This window comes from Canis lupus, chromosome 12 (assembly GCF_011100685.1).
Source record: "Canis lupus familiaris isolate Mischka breed German Shepherd chromosome 12, alternate assembly UU_Cfam_GSD_1.0, whole genome shotgun sequence".
Lineage (NCBI taxonomy): Eukaryota > Metazoa > Chordata > Mammalia > Carnivora > Canidae > Canis > Canis lupus.
The window spans coordinates 56,160,594-56,187,875 of record NC_049233.1 but is presented as its reverse complement, the minus strand read 5'-3'; the positions used below and the strand labels follow the sequence as shown (position 1 = coordinate 56,187,875).

The window sequence follows — 27,282 nt, the reverse complement described above, 5'->3', positions numbered from 1 at the left end:
GATTTTCAAACATGAAAAGCAGCAAAATAATATTTTAAAGAACATATTACACTTTATTATGTAATCCAACACCAACATTGTGGAGGACAACTTCAGGAATTAAATTGAATGGTGACTTTGATGTATTGGTATCCACAGTCCTATACAGGATGATAACCAAACATTTACAGAATCCGCCCAATTAATTTAACAAAATCATTTACGATTCAGAAAGAAATTAATTCCCTAGGAACTATAAGCTAAAGTGATGCAGGCTATCACAAGAATCTAAAAAGGAATTGTAAAGAATATTTAATGTAATATAGAATCAAAGAGGCAAGTATTTATCCCTCTGTTGTCAAATATAAACTTGGATCTTTGCTCAGAATTACTGTAACAGGATTAGTAAAGAGAACTGCAGAAGTAGTAAATTCATTGTATGCCTTGTAACCAATCTAAATTCAGTGTGCCACCACCTGTAAACATGAGCAATAGATTTCTTTTTTTAAATGACCTGGAAAGTATCTAACAGGCTATCCTTGGGGAACTAACACTTTTTGAACTAATTAATCATCAGATGCCACTGCTGCTCCACTCCACTGAATATGAAAAAGCAGTTATTGGACAACAAAAAAATTATCTAAGAAAAGAAAGTGTTGATACACCACTTTTGGAAGGCAGACTATTCTGCAAACAACATTTCCAAGTCACATTCAAAATCTTCATTTTAAACTGCAGAAAAGGATCATAAATATTTCTCTACATTTTAACAGTGAGACTAATTTAAACATTTTTATTTCCTTAATACTTTAAAAGAAGCATGGGTCAAGCTACATAATGAATACTAAGAATATTAAAGGAAAAGGTATTTTATAGTGGCTAGAGCCCTAGACTAGATGGAATTTCAAAGGAGACTGACTTCTACGTTGGGCCTTACAATGAACCACCTTCACGACTCTGGACAATTTACTTCAGCTCTGTTTTTTAGTCTTCCAAGGTATGAAATGAGAAGGTTAGACTAAATGATCTTTAAGATCCCCTCCAACCCTAACCTTCTAGGAAATGTCAACATTTTCAGAAGTACTTTTTCTTTCACATCTGTACAGTTTTGTCAATATTTAGGCTACTATATAAGAATTATGGTTTGTATCTAGCATTTACAATCAATATATGAATTTTCATTATTATTTAGCTAAGTATCTCTGAATCCTGACACTGTCTATTCTCTCATTTTAATAACAAACAAAGCAATCGTTATGAGAACAAGCAAGACTTAAGAAGGTGTGCTACTAACCAGAGACAAATATCAAACTAAAGATACTTTGAATATATTATAAGCATCCTCTTCTCTGGACATTTTTCTTATTCACTATATTCTTATGGTCTTCTAGTTATCTTCAGAATACTAAGATAGGTTTAACAAATGGTGGATGCACAAGAATTGTGCCATTTGTTATAAGAACCTGTGAAATAATAACTCAAATAATTGTTCAGCTGTTCACTATAGGAAGCTAACAAGAGTACAGTACAGTGAATGCACTAGGTGCAAAAATCTGAAGACACCTGCCAACAGAGCAATTGGAAATAAAATCCATTTGCATAATAGTCATTCTCTGCCAACAAGGACATGAATAAGGAGAAAACTAGATGCAAGTCTACCCTAAACAGTAAAGGAAACATTAAACAGTAAAATGCATTCAAATGACATATATTTTCTTGGTAACAATAAAAATAACTAATGTTCTTCAAGAATTTACCATAAATTTATAAGAACTGTGATAAATACTTTAAATTCTGTATTATAAAGGTTAGAAAGTTCTCATTCCCCATATTCCCTTGTATCTAAAATTCTAGATGCAATTGAGATATTAGCAATTAGATGGCATGACACAAATTCAGTACTTATTTAAGTTGAACAGAGACTTGATGCACAAGACAACCATTTTTTCTGGGTCAGATCTAGTAACTGTGGTGTGGCTCTGAAGTCTACAAGAGTTTTGATTCCCCAGCCTTCTAATTTTAGTAGAGTTTTCAATTTTCTTGGCAGAACTATTCTGAAACATTATTCTGGAAGTCTCCCTAGAGGCCCAACCAAACTCCCAATCCTCCCAGAATTCCAACATTTTCTAAGCACATAATTCCTTTCACTTGATTTCTTTTTGCTTTAAATAGCTAAAGTGGTTTCTACTGTCAGCAACTGTGCCTTGACTAATATAGGCTGTTATCATTAAAAAATGGTAGGTGAAATACTCAAAAATGAATATCTGAGTCTGCTTAAAAGAAGCGAGAACCACAGGATGCCTGGGTGGCTCAGTGGTTGAGCATCTGCCTTGGTCTCAGGATGTGATCCCTGGTCCAGGATAGCGTCCCACATTGGGCTCCCCATGGGGAGCCTTCTTCTCCCTCTGCCTGTGACTCTGCCTCTCTGTGTGAATAAATGGATAAAATCTTAAAAAAAAAAAAAGAGGTGAGAATGTGGCTACCAAAAAGTGTTGAATATTGGTAGACCATGGTTTCTAGTAGTAAAACAGATACTTCACTTGCCATCTATGGTGACCTGGAATGAAGTGCCTATGGAAAGTACAACTGTAATAAAATAGTAGCAATTTCCAAAACAGTATGATGAGCATAATAATGCAAGGATGGTCATGTAGATTAGTTTCTGTAACTGCATTGGAGATGTACAGGAAGAAAACTAGAGTCTAACATAAAGTCTTTGTTTAAGCCATAAGCAGAAAAAAGAAAGTTACTTTGCCTTAAAAGATTGAATCTCTTATCTCTACTGTCACAGAGCTGATGAGCTAAATCAAAAGAATCTGATCCTTTAGTTGCTGAATTACAATAAAGTCTTACATTTCTTTTGTGAAAACTAGAAACTTGCTTAGAAAAGAATAGAACCTTGAAAATTTGGTGACAATTGATAAAGATGATAATTGTGATCTTTCTAATATCTTTGAGTACACAACACTCCCAAATCCTACCAAATCTATTGAGTCAACAGCGACCTCCTACCCTGACTGGTGGGGCTGATTCTACCTTGCATGAAGAACTGGAAATGACCCAACTTGAGGCTGCTAACTTTTAATTGAATGCCAATTTTTTTACATGCCACACCATATTTTCTTCCAGATCTGAGTCAAATGTCAGCATGTCATCAGTTAGTTGTCTGAAACCTAAAATCATTGGTGACTTAAAATAATCTGGTGGAGGCGCTGGAAAAGTCTTAGTTATACATCAAAGGGGAAATTCAAGACTTAGAAAAATGTTGAAGTGAATTTATCACATGCAACCACCTCCTATTTTTTCCAGCCCAGAGCACCCTATCTTCACAAAGACATTAACAACTGAATTGCCTAACAAGCACCAATCTCCTCAGAAAGCACTGTCATAACTGTCCTCTAAAGGCATGGAGGAAGGAGCCATCTCATGTTGCCACTGAAATGAGTTTCTTGACTTCAGCAGGCATGGTAAGATGCAAGGGTAGCAGAGACTTAATTACAAAAGGTAAAGAGAATACTGTTACCATGATAGGTATTAGGGCTAGAGGGACCATCAGAAGGAAATTGACAATGACTTATTAACAATAGGGTCCTTATAACTAAATAAATGAACAGCCTTATTTGGGCTATATAATGAAAACCTCCATGTCTGGTAAATAGACTTGACTAGTCATCCTAAGAGAAAAATTACAGCCTCTCACATAGAAGGCAAGGTACTGATATAGAAGAACCTATGATGATATCACCTCTCAGTCTTCCCCAAAGTAACTGCAGCCATTTACTTCAGTGACTATACACTGAGCAAGGAGAAATACTCAGATCTTTTAAAGATCTGCAATATGGACTCTCAGATAAAATTAATTATTGGGGACCCACTGTGATCTACTAATCAGAGAAAAGGCTTATGGTAGTTATGTAATATATTAAGTTTTGGCCCAAGCCTACCTCTCATTCAAGTCAGTGTGTCTGAAAATTTATTCTGTAGTTATTTCCCTACTTCCTGAGTGTTACAGTAGAAATAGACATTCTTGACAGCTGGCAAAATTCCAACAATTATTCCCTAATTCATGGAATGGGAACTGTTGTGAGTCATCATAGGTGTGGTAACCACCTTGCAAAATTCTCCCCAATGACTTCTGTTAACTGGTATTCATGGCTTTGTGTAGCACCCTCCTACACCATATTAGCGTTAGTCTTTTGACTAGTAGAATGTTACTTTCAAGGCGAGGTTATAAAAGACATTATGGGAGCACCTGGGTGGCTCAGTGGTTGAGTGTCTGCCTTTGGCTCAGGGCCTGATCCCAGGGTCCTGGGATGGAGCCCTGCATCAAGCTCTTTGCATGGAGCCTGCTTCTCCCTCTGCCTCTCTCTGTGTCTCCTATGAATAAATAAATAAAATATTTGTTTAAAAGTTAAAAAAATAAAAGACATTATGGCTCTAACCTTCTTTTCTCTCTTGTATCACTTGTTCTGAAGGAGTTACCTACCATGTTATGCAGAAACCCAAACAGCCTATGGAGAGGCTCATATGACAAAGAACTGAGCCATTTGAGTAAACCATCATGGAAGGGGAACTGCTGATTTCCTGACAGTAGGACAGGCCTTGAACCAGAGCTATCTAGTTGAATTCCTGACCTAAGAAAAATGTTCTCAATTTTAACTACACATCAAATTTACCACCTTTAAAACTATACATGACCCTGGCTCAGATTCCAGAGTCTGGTAAAAAGATCTGGGGTAAGACTTGGCTATCTGCAATAAAACAAAACAAAACAAAAAGGTGTTTTGGTTTTACAATTAGGATATTGAATCACTGTTCCATACTGATTTATATTTCAGCTGGTCCCAATTATTATAGTTTTTGTAGCATTATTTTTGTAAGTTATTTTAAATACAAGTGAGAATAAGGCAAGAAATCAGTCATAAAGAAATAGATCACTAAATCACTTTAATTTATAAAAGGAAGTCCCTAGAGCCGTGAGAGCTGTGTCTAGGATAACACAGGGAATTTCACTGTATTTTCTCTTTATTCTTCCTCCCATCCTCAAGCCATCTTTACTTGGGTGAAATCAGGGCAAAATTAAAGCTTAGGTATGACTTTAAAGGACAGAGATAACACATGGCTGGCTAGTAGAGAGATGAAAACAGAGAATGACGGTTCTTTGCTGTGACTAACAACTTTGTGCATAGGTTTAGGACTCAGGTGTCTCTCAGTACCTGACAATCCTCTCTGCTCTGCCAGGCTGTTATCGTGCAAAGTTTCCCAACCACAAAAAAGAGTCAGCTACCACAAATTGCTTCATCCTTGGAACAGCTACTCAATCTCATATTCCTATAATATATGACAGGCTCAATAAGGTAACATCTGGGAAACCTACATTTGGGCTCTGATCTATAAACATCCTATTGCAGGTATAGACAGCAGTAACTCCTAGTTTAATCTAAAAGGAAATCATTCAATTCCATCACCAACTATTATAAAATTTAATGGGATTAGGCAAACTCTAATCAGAGTTTTAGGCAAGAGATATGGAAAAGAAATTATGATTAAAGCAAGGATTGCTTTAAGCAAGAGGCCTAAGAATTTAGCTCTATGTGTTTTTTCAACCCCTTTCCCAACACAGTACTGCCTTTCTGAGATGCTAAGGGCCCTAAACCACCACACACCCACTACAAAGCTGGGATCCTATTTTGGCAGACCTTCCCTGCCTTGCCATAGTTCAAATTCTTAATAAATCCATTTGTTTTAAGGGATTACAGGTTGCTGATCAATGAAGCCATCTTGCAGGAAGGTAACACAGTAAGTCGTTTTCAATTATGAACTTCAACAGAAATGCTTAGGGAATGTTATACAGGAAAGTTTACTTATGAAGCTAATGAATGGAAATTGATGCCATCTTCTATCTTCTTAAGCCCATACCACTGGACTACCAAGGTACATAGCTGGTAAGTAATCACTCTCATTTTTATAGCCTCTTAGCTTAGTTTAAATCTGCATTTTAGTTTTCAATTTTTCAAATCAAGAATTTTTCTAATCTGGAAAAGCACATCCTCAGGTAAACGTGTCTTAGCCAACTTGGATTCATAAGAAAATACCACAGTCTGGGTGTTTCTTAAGCAACATAAACTTATTTTCCTACATTTCTGGAGGCTGGAAGTCTGAGATCAGGGTCCCAGCATGGTCAGATCCAAATGAGAGTTCTCTTCTTGGCTTGTCAATAGCTGCTTTCTTGTTGTATGTTCATTCACATACAACAAGAGTTCCTTTGAGTGTGTATAGAGAGAGGGAGAGCAAGGTCTCTGGAGTCTCTTCTTTTAAGAATACTAACTCTATCATGAGGACCTCATTTGATCTCATTAAGTCAATAACCTCCCAAAAACCCCATCTCCAAATACTATCATAGTGGGGGGCTCATGGCTTCAATACATGAATTCTTAAGAGACAGAATCTAGTCCATAGCAGCAAAGTAAAAACTTTCCAGTAATTTATGCTATCATGATTACACGCACAGTCCAGTATGGGAAATAACAATGTTCATTGTGTTCCCACTTGCTAATCTTTTCCTCATATTTTTAAATTGAGCATCAAGTAAGCTTCCAGGATTAGCTCTGCCTCTCCTCTACTCGTATATATTCAATAAACACTTGAATTGATTTTAGGTGCTCATATTTAGTATAAGTTTTCCAAGGATAAAAAACTATTTTTCAAATCTTTTAGTAAATCTCCACAACATTGGGTTTTGTAGTTTTTATGTAGTAGATGATTAATGAATGAGAAATTATTCAAAGAAAATTACTAATTTTTCTACTGTGTCATTTTCAAACCTTTTTTTCAATAAATATATATATTTATTAAGGTATCAAGCACTGTGTTAGTACTGAGGAGAAAAAAAATTAATAAAATCTGTGATAGATATCTTCAGAAAAAGAACTATTAAATAAAATGGAGACAAAGTTGTGATAGACATTGGTAAGGAAAAGTAGACTGACACATTGCATTGGGGGCCTGATTTAGAACAAAATTCAGAGCAGACTTCTTAGAAAAAGCCATATTAGTAGAAATCTGAATGATGAGCAGATGATAACCAGGCCAAAGGACAAATTCCAAGCAAAGGGAATAGGACAGGAAAAGATGCTAAAGCAGTAAGGAGCTCAGCCAGCCCCTATGGGTAAATGAAAAAAGAACATGTGGCCAAAATGAGAGGGAAAATGGATTATGATGAGGCTGGAGAGTTATATAGGGACCACTTATCAATTCAGTTAGAGGAGTTTAGATTTATTCTAAATGTATTGTGCAGACATTGAAGAGCTACATCAGGGAGTGCTGTAGTTTTAGATCACTCAGGGTTGCTATATGCAGAATATGTTGATGGGAGAGAGGAAATAGACAATCAAGTTTGGGCGCTTCCAAACAAGACAGTTCAGAGGAGAAAAGATACTTGCTTAGACTACAATGATGACAGGGGATATTTGAAAACGTAGGCAGATTCAGGGTATATTTTGGAAATATATTCTGGAGGAATCAAAAGGGAGATGTAGAGCTTGACACACATTTGCTTTCATACAATACCTACAAACAGTATGTGTTTTCCATAACTGCTAAGACTCACAAAGATATTTGTACGTCTAATTGCCCCTTTACCCTTTGTCTAATTTGTTCATTTTAAGTAAAAGCTAGATTTGCTTAACTTTGTGCAACAACCAGCACAGCATGATACCCATATTACAGTCTCTTAAATTCACTTAATAAAGTTCTATCTAACAAGATTCTGGGGTTCTCTGAGTCAATATTATAAATATTGAAGGAGGGTGTCACAAGGGACAGACTTTTATTTCAGTTCATTCTCTTTAAATGGTATTTTTTCCCCAAAAGTTAATATCATTTTGAGGAACTAGAACTGGAACCTCGTAAAATTAACCTCAAAGACAAGCTTCTGGCAACCACCAATATTCCTAACATCAGTGAAACATATCTCTAAATTTGTAATGAGAGTATAGCTGTATATTAATGTTGCAAATAAGATTTCTATATGAAACATGTAGGACTTCCAAACATACATAGGATGCATAGGATATGGTCACAAAACTACCTTTGAATATGGAAATATAAAACTCCTTCATCCTAATCTATATAGTCAGGAAAAACATAAGAAAAAAATAGTGTTAAAGTCATATAACATCCTTTAACTTTAAAAATCATGCTTTCTTTCTTCTAGAATGTCAACTGAAAAATAAATCAGTTGAGTTATATAGCTGCAGATATTCTTCTTTTCTGTTTTCCTTGCTAGAAATGGGGATAGATTTTTTTAAGAAGAAAATAAGAGGAAAAACCTAGTCAAGAGGAAAGGGATTCCAAAAGGATTTATATATATATATATAAAGATCATATCTTCTCTATCAACTCACTTTCCTATTTCAACCTTGATCATTTTCTTCATGGACAATAAGCACTAACCTAGTGTAAAATAGTGTAGGAAGAGCATGTGCATATATGATGGATAAAATACAAGCTGCACCCATTTGGGGTGTTTTTATCATTAACTGCTGTTGCATAAACTGAACATACAATGGGCTGTGACACTGGATAAATCATTTGTTTCCACTTGTTATTGATGACATTTCATAACTCGTTTGGGGCTCTGCTTTGCCCCGTCACTCGTGAGTTATGAGGTCATCAATCATGACTGGGAATAAATGATTTATGTAAGTCACCCTATTGTATATTTTAGATACAGTATACAATAAAACACACACTATTGATTTCTAATATTGTTGCATTACGTTTATCATGTGTGTTTGCGAGACTGTGATCTTATGTCATCTGCTGCAACTGAGTATGAGATGTTAAAATAATTCATAAGAAAAGAAATGCACAAGAATGATTCAGAGAATTTCTGTTTTTAATTAATATCTTGCTAAGGCAATTTAAAATGTCTCCTTAAATTATAAACACTGTATCCAGCAAAGGGAATTGTAGTTAAGACCTGAAGTCAATATATAAGGCCATGATTAGGAAACAGAAAAGTACTAAAAGAGATCCTTTGAATAGAGCATATGCTATTCGGATTAACCTACAGAGATACTGAAGACAAATCTCCCAATAAGGAATACTGTACTGTGTGTCACACTTAAAAGGATCAATGGCTTAGTAACAAGAATGTCATGGAAATATGAAAAACTTCTTTCAGACATTTTTAGAAAAGAAAGGTAGAGTGGGGAACAAAAACCCAACTTATTCCTTTCACTGATGAAAGCTTAGAACCTTTAACTCTAACTCAGGTTGAATTTGCAAAGAATCCAGAAGCAAGTCTAATGAACATATTAATTGAAAATGAACATAAAGTGGTCAGGAAAATACTCTCGTTTGAATGGAATTCTCTAAAAGAATATAGCATCTTAAAAGATTGGAAATTTTTTCTTTTGCTTCCTTCCTATTTCATCCCCCAACTGACTTCCATTTCTTCCCCTGATGAGCTTAAAACCATAAACATGATTTTTTAAAAAATAAAACTACAAGAAAATGCAAAGAAATTTGAGGGAGGCAATCAAAAACATATTGAAAATCAAACCTAGAATAAGAGCATCAAAAATCCAGGAACTTTCAGCTATTTGCAATTACAAGAGTAATTGCTATTTTAACATGTTTTGCTTGTTCCAAAGAAACTCTGGTTCGTAAGCTGAAATTCAAGGAGTTTAAATCACAGCGAAATCTTTTAGGAGCTGATCAAGACTAAATATACAATCAAAACAACCTATTATCTACATATTTTAGTTGATTAAAAAAATAAGGTACGGCTCTGAGCCGTGCCACGCAGAAGTTGTTGACCAGCTGTGTTCAATTCCCAGTGATGATAAAAAAATAACTATTTAATCTGAAGTATGAAGAATTTAGGTCAGATATAAAGAAAAAATTATTTTTCTTACAGAAAAGTATTAGACATTGACATTAATATTGAGAATAGTTGCAGAATTTTCTTTGGAAATTTTTAATAGTAATTTCACTTTTTAGAATGGTTTTAAGTTTGTCCTAATCTAATGGCCAAGGGTTGTATTATAAATTCAAATAACTTCTCACAATTCCTTTCACTGCTTAATTCTATGATGATACTAATTAATTGAGAACCCTGTTTTATAGAGCAACAGCATAAGAGGGCTGAGAATTTCAAAAGCAAGTGTCGGTAGCTTTTATAATTAGTAAGGTGATATATTAGAAAGTGAGTCAGAAGTCCACGGTTTAGCTAAAAATCCCGTTTAAGTCCAATACTATTCAGAAATATTTTGTTTGGGGGTTTTCCCCTAGATTTTTTTTTCTATTTGCTTCAATTAAGATTTCTTAACCTATCGCCTTGAATGGGCTTTAAGGGAGTTTAATATCTAAAATTGTATTCAAAAAATTGTGTATGATAAAAACATATGTATGTTTCTGGGGAGAGAGCTCATGACATTATTAAACTTTATTCAGAGACCAGGTCTAGAAACAAAAAATTTTTAAATTTTAAAAAAGATTACAAACCACTGATTCAAGAGGCTGTCATTCACAATCAAGTCTATTATCCATCTTTCCAAATCGCTTATAAAATTAATCCCATTTTTTAAAACTTTATTCTTTCATCCTGCTCTCTGCCTTTTTCTCCCCCTCCTCCCCATCCCACATTTGTCGGTCTCTCTTTTATGACCTTGATTCAGTTTTGCAATTGGTCAGAATGAAGTACTTAAACTCAGTGGCTAATTTTGATATCTTTCAAGTGCCTTTGGATAAAAGCTTGGTTGTAAGTTCAACAGTCTGAACTTACTAACTAAAGTCACTTTTTTTCTTGTGTGCAGATATCAGATCTGCTTTCTCCCCACACATAATCAAAAGAGTAGCTGCTACTTAAATGTAGCAACTCACATACAGAATCAGAACAGTCATTTAAGAAAAAAAAAATCCTCTTCTAAAACTCAGAGTAAACCTTGTAATGTTTTAATTTCCAATTTTATAGTTTTAATGATGAAATGTGATGAGATACAGGAATATTATCATTTGATATAAGGAGACTACAAAGAGAAGCAGACAGTATAATTAGAAGGCATCTTTGCTGATATATATATAGAAAGTGGTGCATGATCAAGTGAGGATATTTTTTGGAAGGAAGGGAGAAAATAAGAAGAGAGGGACAGAGAGAGGGACAAAAGAGAAAGTGGATATAAACCTGGTTTAATCAGTTTAGAGCCGTTTTAATGAGCTTGCTCCCCAAGCATTAGAAATGCTGATGGAGCCATAGCCTATACATTTGGTCCTGTACCAGGTTGGGTATGAGGAGACTGGGGACTTAACCCCAGCTCAGCTCCTGACTCATTGAGTGACCTCAAGCCAGTTAACCCATCTGTTGTTTTTCAGAAGGTGATGACTTGGAGACTGTCTAGCGATTGCTGTGCATTAATGGGGTGACAGTCAGAGGAAGACGCCTGGGGCAGGAGAGCTTCAGTGTAAGGAAATCAGCCTTTACTGCTCTGCCCAATCATGTCAGCACTACTGCTATTTCAGGGGGCTTCCTGCCATTGTTGTTCCCTGCTCCGGAACACCCCATGCTGCCAAAGCCACTGCAGGGGGTCACCTTTAACAGACAACCTCATTTTCAAATTTCCAGACCACTAAATCAAATGAACCAGTGCAAGGGTAATTTTTTTAAGGTTGCCAGAGAGATGCATAGAAGAGTTGCCTATCTTGGGAAGAGAAAATTAAAGCAAGAATCTCACTTTGTGAAGATTGGAAAAGAAGGTAGATCAGAAAGCAGCTTCTTGAGTTTGGGAATTATTTAGATTTTAAATTGTGTTTTGCTCTACATCAAATTGGATTAGATTCCTTAAATCTTCTAAGACTTTGATCCAGCCCATTCCACATTTACAAATTAAAAAGCAGCTTCAGCAGTGAAAATCATATAAGATACAACAAGAAAGCTTCTAGGGGCATACAGGCAGATTTAGCCGAAAGGCCCATCCACTTGTGCAGTGTCTCATACCAACATGTTTGCACTTTGACCAAATATACTCAATTCCTATAATGCTAAACATTCTTCAGTGGAGAGGCATGCATTCATAAAGCAGCTGTAGATCTAGATTCCTTTATTTCTGAATCCAATAATAATTTATTCTATAGGAATTCATATCCTTAGCATAATTAAGAAAAACAAAATTACAGGGCACTAAAAGTGTTGCACAAATGCAGATCAGTTAAAATTTTTACCAAAATTTTTACCAAAGCTAAAATAAACGAGTGTCATATATTTGATAACTTGACATGTCCAGGACAACTAGACTCATCCTAAATAATCATGCAGAAGTGAAAGCAATAAGGGAAAAAGAGAGGAAGAGGGTCAAACATTCAAATCTAAAAGTTAGACACACCAATAAATGTAGCTGTGCAGGAATTTAAAAAAGCAGGAAGTTTAAGCCAAAATATCATCTATCCCAACTCTAAAGATTTGACCAGGCATCCCTGAAGAAATAAAAGGATCATCAGCTACCCCCAAACAGAATCATTCAGCATAGCACACTCCAGCAGCTTCCCAGTGCTGCAATGTGTGTGCAGGGTTTCATCAACAGAGTTTGAAAAGCACCGCTATTCTCCAGATAGTGCTCACTACATGAACGCTAACATAAATCAAAAATACTGGCGTGTGTTCCCTGTACTCACTGCAGCTTAATCCGCTTACTCTAACCCTTCCCACCTTCACACAGGGTCATCTCTCCATGTAACCGACATATTCCCCTTTCAAAAATCTTTTTTTTTCATGAAGGTTTATAAATGTCTTATTGATTTTTCCACACAAGGCCAGTCAACTTCTGACTTCACAAAAGGAGTTGAATAAAGTGGCTGAACCCACTGCTGTTTCCCTACCTACATAAGTAAAGTACCACTACAGTTAATTTTAGTCCTACCAACTGACCTAGTCATAGGATAGACATCATCAGTCCTGGGTACCCAAAGGACAAAGACCCTTTTGTGATCTTGCCTGACTACAAAGTTATAAAACCATTGGCCAAATAATTGGTTGGCCTGTTTGATTCTTTCCGCCACCCTGTCTCAGCCCTATATGATGGAAAAAAAGAATCTTGGTGCAGCTTCTGAAAACTTTTTTTTGATAACTGATTATTTTTTCAGCAAATCAGTCAGAAAAGATTGTGTCATGTATCTTCTTCACTTAAACATTAGAATTAAGAATGTAAACTTTAAAATGTTTTTGTCTTTGATCTCATTCATAATCTTCCACAGTTTTTGAGAAAATTATTTATTCTCTTCTTTTAATTATTATAGATTACTTATTATTATACTATTATCATAGGTTATTAAGATTTCATGCTACTTCATAGCTTTAATTCTTAGTTATACTATTTCATTCATAATTTCTTCTTAGTTTCCTTTTTCTTTCTTTAAAGAAATTAAGAATTTTCAGGGGATCCCTGGGTGGCTCAGTGGTTTACTGCCAGCCTTCGGCCCAGGGCGGGATCCTGGAGACCTGGGATCGAGTCCCATGTCAGGCTTCCTGCATGGAATCTGCTTCTTCTTTTTTTTTTTTTTTTTTTTAAGATTTTATTTATTTATTCATTAGAATACACAGAGAGGAGAGAGAGAGAGAGAGAGAGAGAGAGAGAGAGGCAGAGACACAGGCAGAGGAAGAAGCAGGCTCCATGCAGGGAGCCTGACGTGGGACTCCGATCCTGAGTCTCCAGGATCACGCCCTGGGCTGAAGGCGGCGCTAAACTGCTGAGCCACCCGAGCTGCCCTGGAGCCTGCTTCTCCCTCTGCCTGTGTCTCTGCCTCTCTCTCTCTTTCTCTCTCTCTCTCTCTATCATGAATAAATAAACAAAATCTTTATAAAAAATAGAATTTTCAAAAATGATCTTGCATTGAATATTTCCTCCTGTAGCAACTGAACAGTATAAGGCAAAAACAATACACAAATTTTATATGCATAGAGTGGGAAGTGGTAAATAGGCTATACGGTTGCAAAGCTTCTACATTTTACTTTATTTTATTTAAGATTTTATTTATTTATTCATGAAATAAATAGAGAGAGAGAGAGAGAGAGACACAGAGAGAGAGAGAGGCAGAGACACAGGCAGAGGGAGAAGCAGGCTCCATGCAGGGAACCTGACGTGGGACTTGATCCCAGGTCTCCAGGATCACACCCTGGGCTGAAGACAGCGCTAAACCGCTGAGCCACCCTGGCTGCCCAAGTTTCTACATTTTAAAGTAATACAATATTAATGCTAATTAAACTGTGAAAAAATAATGATGTACATTGTAATTCCCAAAGTAACCATTAAACACATATAAATGGAATTTTGAAAATCCTAAAAACATTTCTATAGTAGAAAATAAGACAGCAAAGTAAAAACAGAATAATAAAAATCAGAGGGGTCAAAATGGAAGACAATTTTTTTAAAATGGTGACCTAAGTCCAACAACATCAATAATTACATTTAAGTGTAGGCATGTTAATTTCAATAAAGAAACAGAGATTGTCAGAGTATTTTTAAAAAGCAAGACCCAAATCTATGCTGTGTATATGAGATGAACTTTTTTTTTTTAAGATTTTATTTATTTTTCATGAGAGACACAGAGAGAGAGGCAGAGACATAGGCAGAGAGGGAAGCAGGCTCCCTGCAGGGAGCCCAATGCGGGACTCGATCCCAGAATCCGGGGATCACGACCAGAGCCAAAGGCAGATGCTCAACCGCTGAGCCACCCAGGTGCCCCATATGAGATGAGTTTTAAATACTAAGACACAGATAGTTTAAAATTAAATGGATAGGAAAAGATGTACCATTTAAATAATAAGTATAAGGCTGGAGTGGCTATCATAGAAGTTTTATTGTAACAGACAAAAATAAGAAAGCCTACATTCTAACAAAAGGAGAGTGGATAAACCACAATTCAACCATGCAATGAAATACTAGCTGGCAATAAACAGGAACTGACTGCTGATACACCTGAGTATGTATATATCTCAAAAACATGGTGAATGAAAAAAGTTCTGCACAAAACTAAACATACTATGTAATCCCATTTATGTTCTATTCTAAAACAGGTAAAATTGATCTATACTGGAAAATATCAGAAAGGTAGCTGGTTTTAAGTGGGTTGGGGCAGGGATTGACTGAGAAGGGACATGAAGGAATTTTCTAGGGTGATGATAGTGTTCCACAGCATGATCCTAGGGATGGCTATACAGGTACATACAATTGTCAAAACTCAATGTACACTTAAGAATTGTGTATTTTATTGTATGTAAACTTTACACAAAAGAAAAAAATGTAAACAAATAGAACACTCACTAGTGACATGCATGCTAGCTATTAGGGGAAAGTGTCTGATGTCTGCACTTTTATTGGAAATGCATCAAAAAATAGATGAATGAAGAATGTAGGAACAACTAAATGAATAGATGTGTGACAAAGCAATAGAGTAAAATGTTAATAGACGACCCACCTAAATGGTAGTTACATGAGGATCACTATAAGATTCTTTCTACTTTTCTGTATATTTGAAATTTTTCTAAACAAAAGTTGGAAAGTTACATATTAAAATAAAAATATAAGGGGGAAGTGGGAGAGGTGTACACAGAGGGCTAAATTGTATCTGCTTTATTCCTGAAAATGAAGAGACAAAATGGTCTGAAGCAAATAGAGCAAAACATTATGATTTTAAAAACCCTAGTATTCATGGGTATTAGTTGTATTATTCTCTTTTCTCTTTTATTCATATTTTTCTTCATGCTTGAAATATTTCATAATTTAATTTTTTATAAAATATAAATGGAATGAATGTAATGCATTAGAGTATGAAGGGCAATGGACTGAGTCCTGAGACCTGGCATTTTAGTACTTGCTTGATCATTAAGAGCTATGAACCTAGTGCAAAGTGACAAAATCTCTCTGAGCCTCAATTTCCTCGTTTGTAAAATAGTTAAATTGAGTTGATACATTAGAAATTTATTTTCATTTCTATAATTCTATAAACCTAAGATAGGCAAAAATAAATAAAAGTGTATTTTTAGGAATTGCTTCCTAAGAAATGTTATATGTAAACCAAATACTCAGAGTTAATCATACAAGTAGTCAGAGATAATTTTGTGCAGAAGGGAATCACAACATTTATGTTTTCACTCAGCCTATATTCAAAAAGTAATATATAAGTAGGAGGAAAATCGTATCACTGAAGAGGCCAAAGCCTTGAAAAAAAAGAAGCAAAGTTTAGTTTTTAAGACATAATTTCTACTATTTATTCTTCTAATAACGGGGTCTTGAGAATTCCATTTTAAGCCTCATTTTTTCATCCCTACAATATGGGGATTAGAGTTAATGACCTTTAAGAACACTGCCAGTTCTAAGATTCTACAATTAGAATTTTATGTGGGTTAAATATCTGTGAGTGTATATTACTAGACTTTTGCCTATCCTCCCACATCCACTAGTACTTCCACCTAAACATCATACATCAAAGGTAGGTAAAAACTTTGTGAATAGTGTGGCTTTTTTGAAAGCTCTACAAGGGGCACCTGGGTGGCTCAGCGGTTGAGTGTCTGCCTTTGGTTCAGGTCGTGATCCCCGGATCCTGGGATGGAGTCTTTCATCAGGCTCGCCACGGAGAGCCTGCATCTCCCTCTGCCTATGTCTCTGCCTCTCTATATCTCTCATGAATAAATAAATTTTTAAAAATAATCGAAAGAAAGAGGAAAGAAGAAAGAAAGAAAAAAAGAAAGAAAGAAAGAAAGAAGAAAAGAAAGAAAGAAAGAAAGAAAGAAAGAAAGAAAGAAAGAAAGAAAGAAAGAAAAAGCTACACAATAGAACTGTCACTATCAAATCCCACTAGATAGCTAACCAGAATTGGTGTTGTTTGTGATTTGTATGCAGTGGGCAAATTAGTCTTGCAAAACTATTGGTATTAAAATTTTCAATGCAGCATTTAGGGATGTAAGCACAGGGTACTCCTGAAGATCAAACAGCATGCTGCCATGTTACCTATTTTAATACCATCTCTTGGATCTGACATCATATTTCACATGTACACAGAGAGTGTACATAGAACAAAGAAAAAACAGAGGCAAGAGAACTTGATGTATTAAAGTTGATACTTACCTGCTACTTGGTAATTCCCTATCTCTTTAAGGAATTTATTTGAGCTTGAAATACTGTTTTTGGTTATCAGCTAAGACATTTAAGACCTGTCTTTCTGGCCACAAAATAAATCTTATGTCATCTTTTTCCAAAACAAACAAACAAACAAGTAGGGCAAGGGGAGGAGGAGATCCTTATCCTTGAAATTCAAGTACCTTTTAACTCTTTACCAATGCAACTTATTCACAACATCTTCACAATTACAATTCTTTAGGAAAGAAAAGGATGTCTAAAATATAACAATTATTGCTACTTGTCTTAAAAAAAAAAAAAGACAGTTTGTCCCTGTTTCAGCAATGATATTCCCAATCATTTCTTATTCTGTGAACATCTTATTTTGATTAAAAAGTTACTAAATCCCATTTCACAGGGCAACACTTTTTTTTAAGATTTTATTTATTTATTCATGAGAGACACAGAGAGAGACTGAGAGACAGAGACACAGGCAGAGAGAGAAGCAGGCTCCATGCAGGGACTCGATCCCCGGGTCTCCAGGATCACGCCCTGGGCTGAAGGCAGCGCTAAACCGCTGAGCCACCGGGGCTGCCCCCAGGGCAACATTTCTTACCTGAAGACAAATATTTCAAAGTTTCTAATATAATCTCTTTTCTCAAAAAGTGAAATGTTTGTCCATGTAAAAATTTATCTTTCTGGAAATAGAGTGCCATTTTGAGACTTTTGCTTTGTAAATAGATTAGGAACAATTTCTTCTTTCTCTTCTCTGCTTCCTTCCCACTTTCTTAGTCGCTTTATCTTTCTTTTCATTTCACATATCATTTTTTTCTTTTCTTATACCTAACTTATGTTTATTGCTTCTCGGTGTCCTAATATGGTTAACATTTAAGTCTTCCCCAGTGGGGTCTAGTAGGAATGCATTCCATTGTGCAAAAAAGCTTTTGCTAAGGAAGCTAAAGAGGAAACAAAAGGATCTGAAGAAACAAATCTATTTTTCTGTCATTATGTGCCTGAAAGGAACCTGCCACCCAGAAGAAAATCTATTTAGTTTTACAGTATAACTAATTATGCATGAGTTTAGACCAGAATCCCTAATGTTCAAAGAAACCGTATTATGCCATAGAGTAGAGCCATCCTTCATTTTTAAGAATTGACATAGGCTTTAGGTAGCTATAGAGCCCATTTACCCATTGTACATAATAGTTTTTTGTAAGCTGAGAAACCAAAGGCCAATGAAGAATTAATAGTGGCTACATTCAATAGGTGTTAGGCAACAATAGGGGAACCTCAGGTTTGTGCTTAATATTCTGCATGCCCATGTCTAGTTAGTCTAAATGCTCTTCATAAAAGGTTTGGATGCACTTCTGTACCACTGTTTTTAAGCCCCAAGAAAGACTTAAATTTAACAATAAACATGAACTAAAATGGCCCAGGGGAAGAAATATCATTTTTGTTTGTTTCTTAAGAGGCAGGCAGAACCAAATTAGTTGGCTTTCCCAGAACCAGTCTGTAAAAGTGTGAAAAAGAATGTTAATATTTCTGTGAAAGGGAGGAAAGGGGACATATTCTCTGTGTTTCTCAGACAGCTTTATAGACTGTCATGGGATGAGGTTCGGGAAGGGAGGTTGGGGGGAAATGGAGAGCAGCATGAAGACTTTTATTCTAAGAATATTCTAAAGATCAAGAAGTTTCTAGATCTTTAGAATTAGAAGAACTAAAACTTCAGAACTAGAAATTTCTAGTTTTTTCATCCAAAAACTACATGAAACTAGATTTCTAGGTTACTCAGAAAATAGATGAAATTATTGTCTATTTCCTATCCCATTTCTTACAGACATAACCACTTTAAAGAAAGAAATCCTGCTTCCTTTAATATAAGAGTGTGTAGGAAATAAGTTCTGTTACCTCACACAGAGCACTTCTAAACCTCTCTATACTCAAGTGAATAGTAATAATTTCTTTATCCCATTACTTGGGAGCAAAAAAGAAGAATGAAGAATGAATAAGAAGAAGGAGGAGGAGGGAGGGGGGGAGTAGATGATGAAGAAGAAGAAATGTTGGGTGGGCTACAGGGCCTGTGTATGTAAGTGAGGCAAGAAAGTTAGACTTGTGAATTACTTTTCTGGGTGAAGTTGCCAGATCTCTTCCATGTTTGTAAATTCATGCTAAATAGTAACTGTCTTCCTGATAAATTGTGTGGCCTGTTATCTAAAAGCAGTTACTACTAACTAGGTATTCTATTTTACCATGAAAGTAGAATCCACTAAGATTTTGGGGTTTTTTTTTTCATCCTTTTATCATTGGATTCATAATCCTTTTACTAGACATAATTCTCCTCCCTCTTTCTGTGTTTACAACCAGGTCCAAAAGAGGAACAAATAAGTCATGTGAAGGGAAATAACTATGGATTTCTAAAAACAAACATGGCCATTCTTAGGGAAACACAGAATCAATAGATCATTTGAAATGTACCACTATATTTTAAAGTGAAACTATGCTGAATAATATTTTTTAAAGTTAAATAAAATGCATCAGGAGCATTTGTAGTCCAAGTAGATTATTGATGAAGAAATAATTTCCTTCATGTCATAAAATGCTATTTTCCAAATAGAATATGCATTTTCCTGGTATATAACTATTCCATCTAAACAATATCTTTTCTGAAACATGCTGTTAATAGTGGTTGTTGTTAGCAACTGTGTTTAAAAATTCTAAAGACACAGGTTAATATGTGAATTAAACTCTAGCATAAAGCTTACAGAAAATACTAAACATGTCATAAAAGATAAGAAGCTCATAATGGAAGAATTAAGCACCAAAATGCATATGTAAACACCTCTTTCTTTTTTCACCCATATGGACAAATAGAATATGGATAAATATTAAATTATATTTTTATTGTCTTCTGATCACAGGTCAGCTGATTGCTGAGTCATGGTGGCTTTGCTCCCAAGTGGCAACAGAGAATAAAAGAACTTTTCAGACTCTCATCAGGAGGTACAATCTTCAACTCACCACTATTTGACCCAAATTAAAAGCTGGATTCATAGAACTGTAATTTTTACAGAGCTATCCAAATTTTATTATGTCCCTGTATTTGTGATATCTGTCCCTGGGTTAAGTTAGACCAACAGACATAACCTGAACCTTCTCCTACTGACCACCTGCAGGACTTTTCATTGCATACATATAACTAATTTTTCAATGTCAATTGTCAAGGAAAGATTGTAAGTTTGATGAGAGCAGGGGCTACATCTCTTACATTACCATTCCACACCTGTTTCAGTGCCAGATAACTCACAGGAGACACACAAAACGTAACTATTGAATAAATGAACAACCCTAGACTTGCTTTCACTGACTTCCTTTACCAAGATATTATATAACGTATAACATATTAGTGTGCGTGTGTTGACTATAGTTTACAGTTAAGAAACATATTTCTCTGAATTACACAATGTTCTATGAAGACCAAGGAGTCAAATTTCCTATGAGCCTGTGTATCTGGAATAGTTGCACATCTCCTGAAGAATACGTTTCTTTTCTTGATGCTGACTCTGTGCATCCTGGAATTAGTTCCATCTTTGTGTTGGCTGTTAAAGAGCTGAGGACTAAACATGTGGCCCACAGGTAGCCAGTATACAGGGCTTTAGAGTGGGCATTTGGTTCCATAGTTACACTACATGCTCCACCCTTTCCCTTCCCTGGCTTTCTCTTGGCTTCATTTCCCTCTCATAGTTTTAGATTTATGGTATGTATCTTTGTAAGCCACCTAATTTCTTTTTGAATCAAGGTGGAATGCAAGTAAATTGATTTTTTTTCCTTTCATGTAGAAGTTAATAACTTTGCTGAAGAAAAGAAGAGCCAAAGGAAGACAGAATACAGACTTTGGCAATGTATGGCTGATTTTAAGAGACCTTCGGGATATCTTGTGAAGAGGAGATACTATTTCTATCCCACATTGTATAGTTTCAGTTTTATGTACAGCACAAGGCAACTGCACAATGTCAATCCTTTTTATTATGTTTTATTAATTATGTTAATACTTACAACATATTTAAAGATAAAAAACAAAGGAATGTAACTGGACCAGAAGTAGCTTAGCTTTTACTTCTGGTCAGAACGTCAGGAATAAGGAAAATGAATGAAATTATAAAAATATATGGAAAACATTGGTATCAGGTAAACAGAATGACTTCTTGTTGTTGAAATATGTTTAAAGATACAGGGTCCCTTCCTATTCCCATACTCCTTTCTTTCACAAGGTAAATTGTCAATTTTTCATAAGAGGTAGATCCTCAGGAGACAGATAAATAGACCAATGCTAGATAAGAGCAAAAAAAATTTCAGCTTTTCTAAGAACTAATACTTGAGTTGAATAGTTTATTCAGAAATGCAGTTGCATTGAATCATAATCTGACAAAATTATGGTAATAGTTAATCTGAATACAAAATGGCCCTATGTTGTTATTGCTACCCATTCATCTACATATCAAGTACATTTAACTAAAAGGAAGAAACAATGACATAGGAAAACACACACACACACACACACATACATACATACACATACACATTGTCATCTGCCCCCAAATAGCAAAGACATCTCAACCACAAGAACCTTGCCCATCTCTGCTCCAGGTTCAGGTAGAGAACTATCGTCAGTCTATTTTAGTACTCCTGTTTAAATTCTGTACGTCTTTATAAATGCAGTTATCATTACCATTGTTGCCTTATCACTCTCCATGATTGCTCTCTTTCAGTCAAGTACAAAGGCAGCCTGAATATAAATGTTTGGTCATAAAACTGCTATTCAAATAATAAAAAAGGGTTATAATAGTACTAAAAATAATTTACCCCCAAGGCTGCTGCATAGACTGGCAGTGTGCAGACTGAGGGGCACAAAACACCTCTAGCCATACTCTCACTATCCTCTGAAGTCTTCCACTACATCAGAACCATATTTGCATGATTTTAAAGATAATTTAGATGTCATTATATGACTGGGATATCTAGAACCTTTTTAGCATTAGATTAAAAAAAGATACAAGTTATTTTAGTTATTGCCATTACTGCACTTAAGAAACGTGGGGTAAATCAGAGTTTATACCTTTCAAAGAGAGTTACTTTTTAACTAGTTTTGGGTAGATGGATAAATATGTAATGCATATATGTATACACACATACAATGTACACACATAGACATACATATATCATACATACACATACAGGTTATAAACACATCTTATGTAGACATATATCTATATATTATATACATATATATACAAATATATCATACAGACATATTATGTATACAGGTGTCGTGTGTACATGCATGCATATAAACACATGCATCCTATATGTCATATGTAAACACACACATATAAAATCTTTACATTGAAAATGCTTTTGTTGGCATCAGGACTGGCTATGCACTGCCACCCAGGGGCTGTCTACAACATTTTAACACTGCTATCTTGCCAAGAGGCATTCAAAGTCATTACCGAATGCATCCTGGACAGTCCTTCATGGTAGCTGTTAGCATTCCCGTTGCATATTCCAGTAGCTTTGGTGTCATTTCCCATTGCATGAATGCACATTGCAAAGAAAGGCAGAGAAAAGGAAGAGAGAAAAGAACGCCAAACAAGCAAAGGACCACCTAGAAGGAAACAAACAAATTACACTGACAAGGCTGACAGGGGGGAATAAGAAAGAGAGAAAGAGAGGAAGGAGGAGGTTTATGGGCTTCATGCCCACTGCTCTTGGTAAATATCCCTCCTCGCAACAATAAAGACAAATAAAGTACAAAGAAGGGATAAAGCAGAAGATTACAGACCTGGCCGGTGTTTGATAAATGGCACTCTACTTCACTCTGCTTATTGTGTACTTCATACCTCACTCCTGAATATGGAAGAGAATTTTATTAAAGATTTAGCCACGGTGGTGGTGGTGACTGGCTCACAGTAATTTTCCTACAAAGTAGTTTAATCTATCACAGGGCAGACAGTGCACCTTCTTACCATGTATCATATCTGTCTATTGAGTAAGTGCTATCCAAATCCAATTTCTTTTCATTTTTGGAACCTGTGATGCATATTCAAGATACACTTTCGTTTTGTCTTTGTCCTAAATTGGGCACTGTATGAGATGGGGGCAGAAGGAGTGCTAATAAGAAGAAAACCTGCATTCTGTGGTTTCCATATCAGTCTGGTCATTTTTTGTATTTTACAAAAATAAATTGCATAATTTCAATAGCATATAATATTGGTCACATGTGGAGTCACCAGGACCTTTCATATTTATGGGTATGAATATGAAGCATTGCACCACTGATTATGGAATGAACTTAGAAAATCATTACAGTCAAGTTCCGGTTTTGAGCTTTGTGGAGCACATAGGGGTTGTTCCATTCAATAATGAGATGGCTCGTGCAATAATAGGGAAACTGTTTCGACCAAAATCATTCAGCAGTTCATTACGTGGTAAAATGTAAATCCAGAAGTGTCATAAGCAAGGTACTTTCAGAGTGCTCTGTTATGGAATCGCAGAAATTAGAGAAGCCCCGTGAGGTCACTCACTTCATCTGTTCCTGGTATCAAAGTGCTCTCAGCAAAATATTTTCAAATATAGAGTCCATGCTCCCATCATGAGATTCTATTATTTCTTCTTTCATTGCATTACTTTATTTCACTATGATGAATTGTTTTCAACCTGACAATTGTTTCCTTTAAATGTTATTGGTCTTTTGTAACAAATAGTAATTCTGCCCTAACTCAATTACAACAAATCCTTCACACTAATGCTAGACCTTGTTATAGACTCTCTTTAAAACTGATCTCACATATATACTTTTTAATATAAAATATATCACATGCAATTAAGTTCATCCTATGTTATAGAGACATAGACTATAACACTATTCTATAGCCTACCTTTTTTCCCAATTATAAATGGTGAGCATTTGTCCATGCTATTATTCTTGAAATATAATTTTAAGTGGCCTGTCAGAGATTCGTAAGCACTTTAACTCATTTCCTAAAATATTTACACCATTCTCAGTAACTCCGCAATAAGCATCCTCCAGTTCTGTGAATAACTTTTGAATAGAATTTGCTGGCATTTGTTAAACTAAAAATTCCTTGAAGCCACAGCTTTTGTCCAATCTCTATTTGATTTTATTGCAAACATAGTATGGATATTTGATAAGAATGCCTCTAAGAAATATGTTCCTATCAATTAATATTCGATACGAATATTTCCTTTTGCAAACACTATGAAACTAACTCACAATCTGGGATTCATACTACTATGATTTCTTTATATTGTCATAATAAATTCTGCATGAGAAATTTAATAATTACTGTTAAAATATGCCTCCCTTCTGGAAATTTCCTCCATAAACCAGAGACCTTCATAAATATCAATACAATCAAGATACATCCATAAATTAAATTGTTTAATCACTGTAGTACCTAGATAACTAGAAGAGATAAGAAGGTTGGCAACCAGAAAAAAATTGTCCTATTTCATAAAGATTGTGAAAATGCTCACATCTTTTAGATGCCATCTCTTAAAAAAGAAAAACACTAACATTGACTCATATTTCGAATAGGTCTTTCATATTCAAAACTACATTTACCTTACACATTTACACAATTTGGAGATTTAAGTTCGTAATGGTAAAACAAGAAATCCAACTTTTAAAATAATATTTCAACCGTCTTGGAAACTTTCTGTCTGAAGATTAATTTGAGAGTAACTTTAAACTCAGGTCATTATGATACAAAGGAAAAAAAACTTCAAATTACATCATGCTGAAAGAGGGGGTAAAAAAACAACCAGAAAGTTGACCATTTTAAGAATTACTGTAATAATTTTAGGGGGGAAAAAGGGCAAACACATACTCACTTGGAAGAAAAAAATAAATATACTGAAGGCTTTTCTTTCAAAAAATATATATTTTAAGTGTGTGCTTACACATGTTAAACTAATGTTATATTTCCTGTATTCATTGCCTACAAATTCCTTCTACTCTTACTATTCCAAAATAAAAAGCACTCTATTGGCAACAAAAGAGTTTTATTTTTAATACTGCTTTATTTATATTCAAAGCAGAGTATTTATAAGGCATGAGGCACCAGTTATAATGAAAGACGTTAGTGCATTCTGGAAACCATGAGTCTTTTATTCACTCTTTAAGATGCATTCACTAAACACAGAAGATTCTCATTAAATGTAAAGATTAAGACCTATTTAAGCATAGTTATATAGAAATGACTTAGAAATTTGTAAAGTAAGTTTATTTTTACACTTCTAATAGAATCGGTTATCAGGGTCAGCAGTACAAGTACCGAGGGCAGGAGCAGACGTTTTATTCCTTGCAGAAGACTGCACCTACTACCACACAGCGCCACCTGGCAGCAGGATGAAGGACTACTGCACTGTGGTCTCCTGAGAATAGAGTCACTAATTGGTACAGTACAATGTGTTCTTCAGAAAGTCCCAACTGATGCTGGCCTCATTTTCTTCATTAAAAATGGACACATTCACATACCAAGTTTGAAAAGCTTGGGGTTTCTCTCACTTGGTTTTTGTTATCTGTACTTTTTAAACATCTTAATTTAGAACTCTTCATTTTCAAAGGGCATCTTTACTGCAGCTGATCACAGCTGATGATGATGAATGCATCTACATTTTTCAAAAATAATTTGTCATCAGTTTTCATGGAGATCATCACAATAAGTTAATTTACAACAGTGACACAAAGAAAACTCCAGTGTTCAGCTAAGTGTGGCTGTATGCCTCTTTAGAGAAGAACAACAAAAACACCAAAAAAATAACTTCTCATATCCATATGCTTGAATCATCTCTACTTTTGTTTATATGTCTATACACATAGTAATATTTGTATTTGTGTGCTGGGAAGGAATCTAAACACATGATTTGTACATATTAACATGAACAAAATTTTTTTTTAAAGATTTTATTCATTTATTCATGAGAGACAGAGAGAGAGGCAGAGACACAAGGCTGCATGCAGGGGGCCGGATGTGGGACTTGATCCTGTGTCTCCAGGATCAGGCCCTGGGCCGAAGGTGGCACTAAACCACTGAGCCACCTGGGCTGCCCAGCATTAACAAAATCTTATTAAATCCTTTGACCTTTCTTTTCAATGATTTACTTGTAACCTGAATACATCTAAACAACTAAAGACATTCATAGAGAAGAAAGAAAGGAAGGAAGAAAGAACACTAAATAACAACTACCTCCACAATCTGAGTAAAAGTAGTTATTATTACTCTTTCCACTGAAATTTATGGCATCTATTGTTCTTTAGTCCTAAACAATTATCATTTGTCATTCCCATTTCTTCATAGCCACACACTCAAAAAAACAAAAGGGAGATAATGGTGACAAACAGATAGTCATTTACTAAATTTCCAGTACAATTGAGATTCCAAAAATAATACTGCCAACTCAATAAGCAAAATATCAAACTGGGTTCATGTTTGTATTTAGCATGCTAGATCTAACTGAAGAACTAGTGGACCTCTCTGCATTACATTATGATTTTTGCAACCATATTTGCAACTAATTGTAACAAATGAAGTTTGATATCTCCCTAACTTGTGGGGTAATTCTTACTCAGAAAGAAAAGACAGTCTTTTTGCTTTGTGCTGTCTGGTCTTTCTTCCTCTAGTCTCTCAAAAACAAATGTTTACCTTGGAACCAGTCAAAACATTCCCAGCTCCTGGATATTTAAAAGCTGACAAAAGTGTTTGCCTAATAAAAACATTACAGGGTAGAGAATACAGCACTTTAGATTATTATACAAAGATTTTTTTTTTGCCTTTTCCTTTAGGTTCCTTATAATGCTGCAGGAGGTAAAGAGAGATGTCATAGAAAGGGCATACTTACAAGGAAATAACCTATATCACTTCTTGATGACTGCACTTCCCTTCTTCCCTCAAAGCTAGAGTGGAAGCAGCAGAGTCACCACAGAGGAGAAAGAAAGGCAAACAAAAGTGCTATTCTTCCCAGCATACCAGTCTACACCTGCATCCCCACACTGGTGGGCTCTCTTGCCAGCTAAAATTGAAAATGAGCCCTTCAAGTCTAAACTAGCAGGTGCTGGGGAAAGCCTGCTTTACTAGAAAATCCTTGTGACTTCATTCTTATATTTAAT

The 27,282-nt window shown here is 35.4% G+C and overlaps 1 protein-coding gene and 2 long non-coding RNA genes across 3 annotated transcripts in view; 1 reads left to right on the top strand and 2 right to left on the bottom strand.

The window, feature by feature from the left end:
- LOC119874220 overlaps nucleotides 1-4,116 on the bottom strand; it is a 74,299-nt gene extending 70,183 nt beyond the window's left edge. Inside the window, exon 1 of the long non-coding RNA XR_005368044.1 lies at nucleotides 3,924-4,116. This is a non-coding gene — a long non-coding RNA (uncharacterized LOC119874220). The remainder of the gene's footprint in view (nucleotides 1-3,923) is intronic.
- The window catches only part of LOC111098368, a 37,953-nt gene extending 16,389 nt beyond the window's left edge, over nucleotides 1-21,564 (top strand). The window contains exons 3-7 of the long non-coding RNA XR_005368049.1: nucleotides 3,289-3,446; nucleotides 5,892-5,924; nucleotides 11,359-11,447; nucleotides 20,012-20,093; nucleotides 20,930-21,564. This is a non-coding gene — a long non-coding RNA (uncharacterized LOC111098368). The remainder of the gene's footprint in view (nucleotides 1-3,288; nucleotides 3,447-5,891; nucleotides 5,925-11,358; nucleotides 11,448-20,011; nucleotides 20,094-20,929) is intronic.
- LOC119874292 overlaps nucleotides 1-27,282 on the bottom strand; it is a 399,775-nt gene that overhangs the window by 186,024 nt on the left and 186,469 nt on the right. The gene's annotated exons all lie outside the window — the stretch shown is intronic.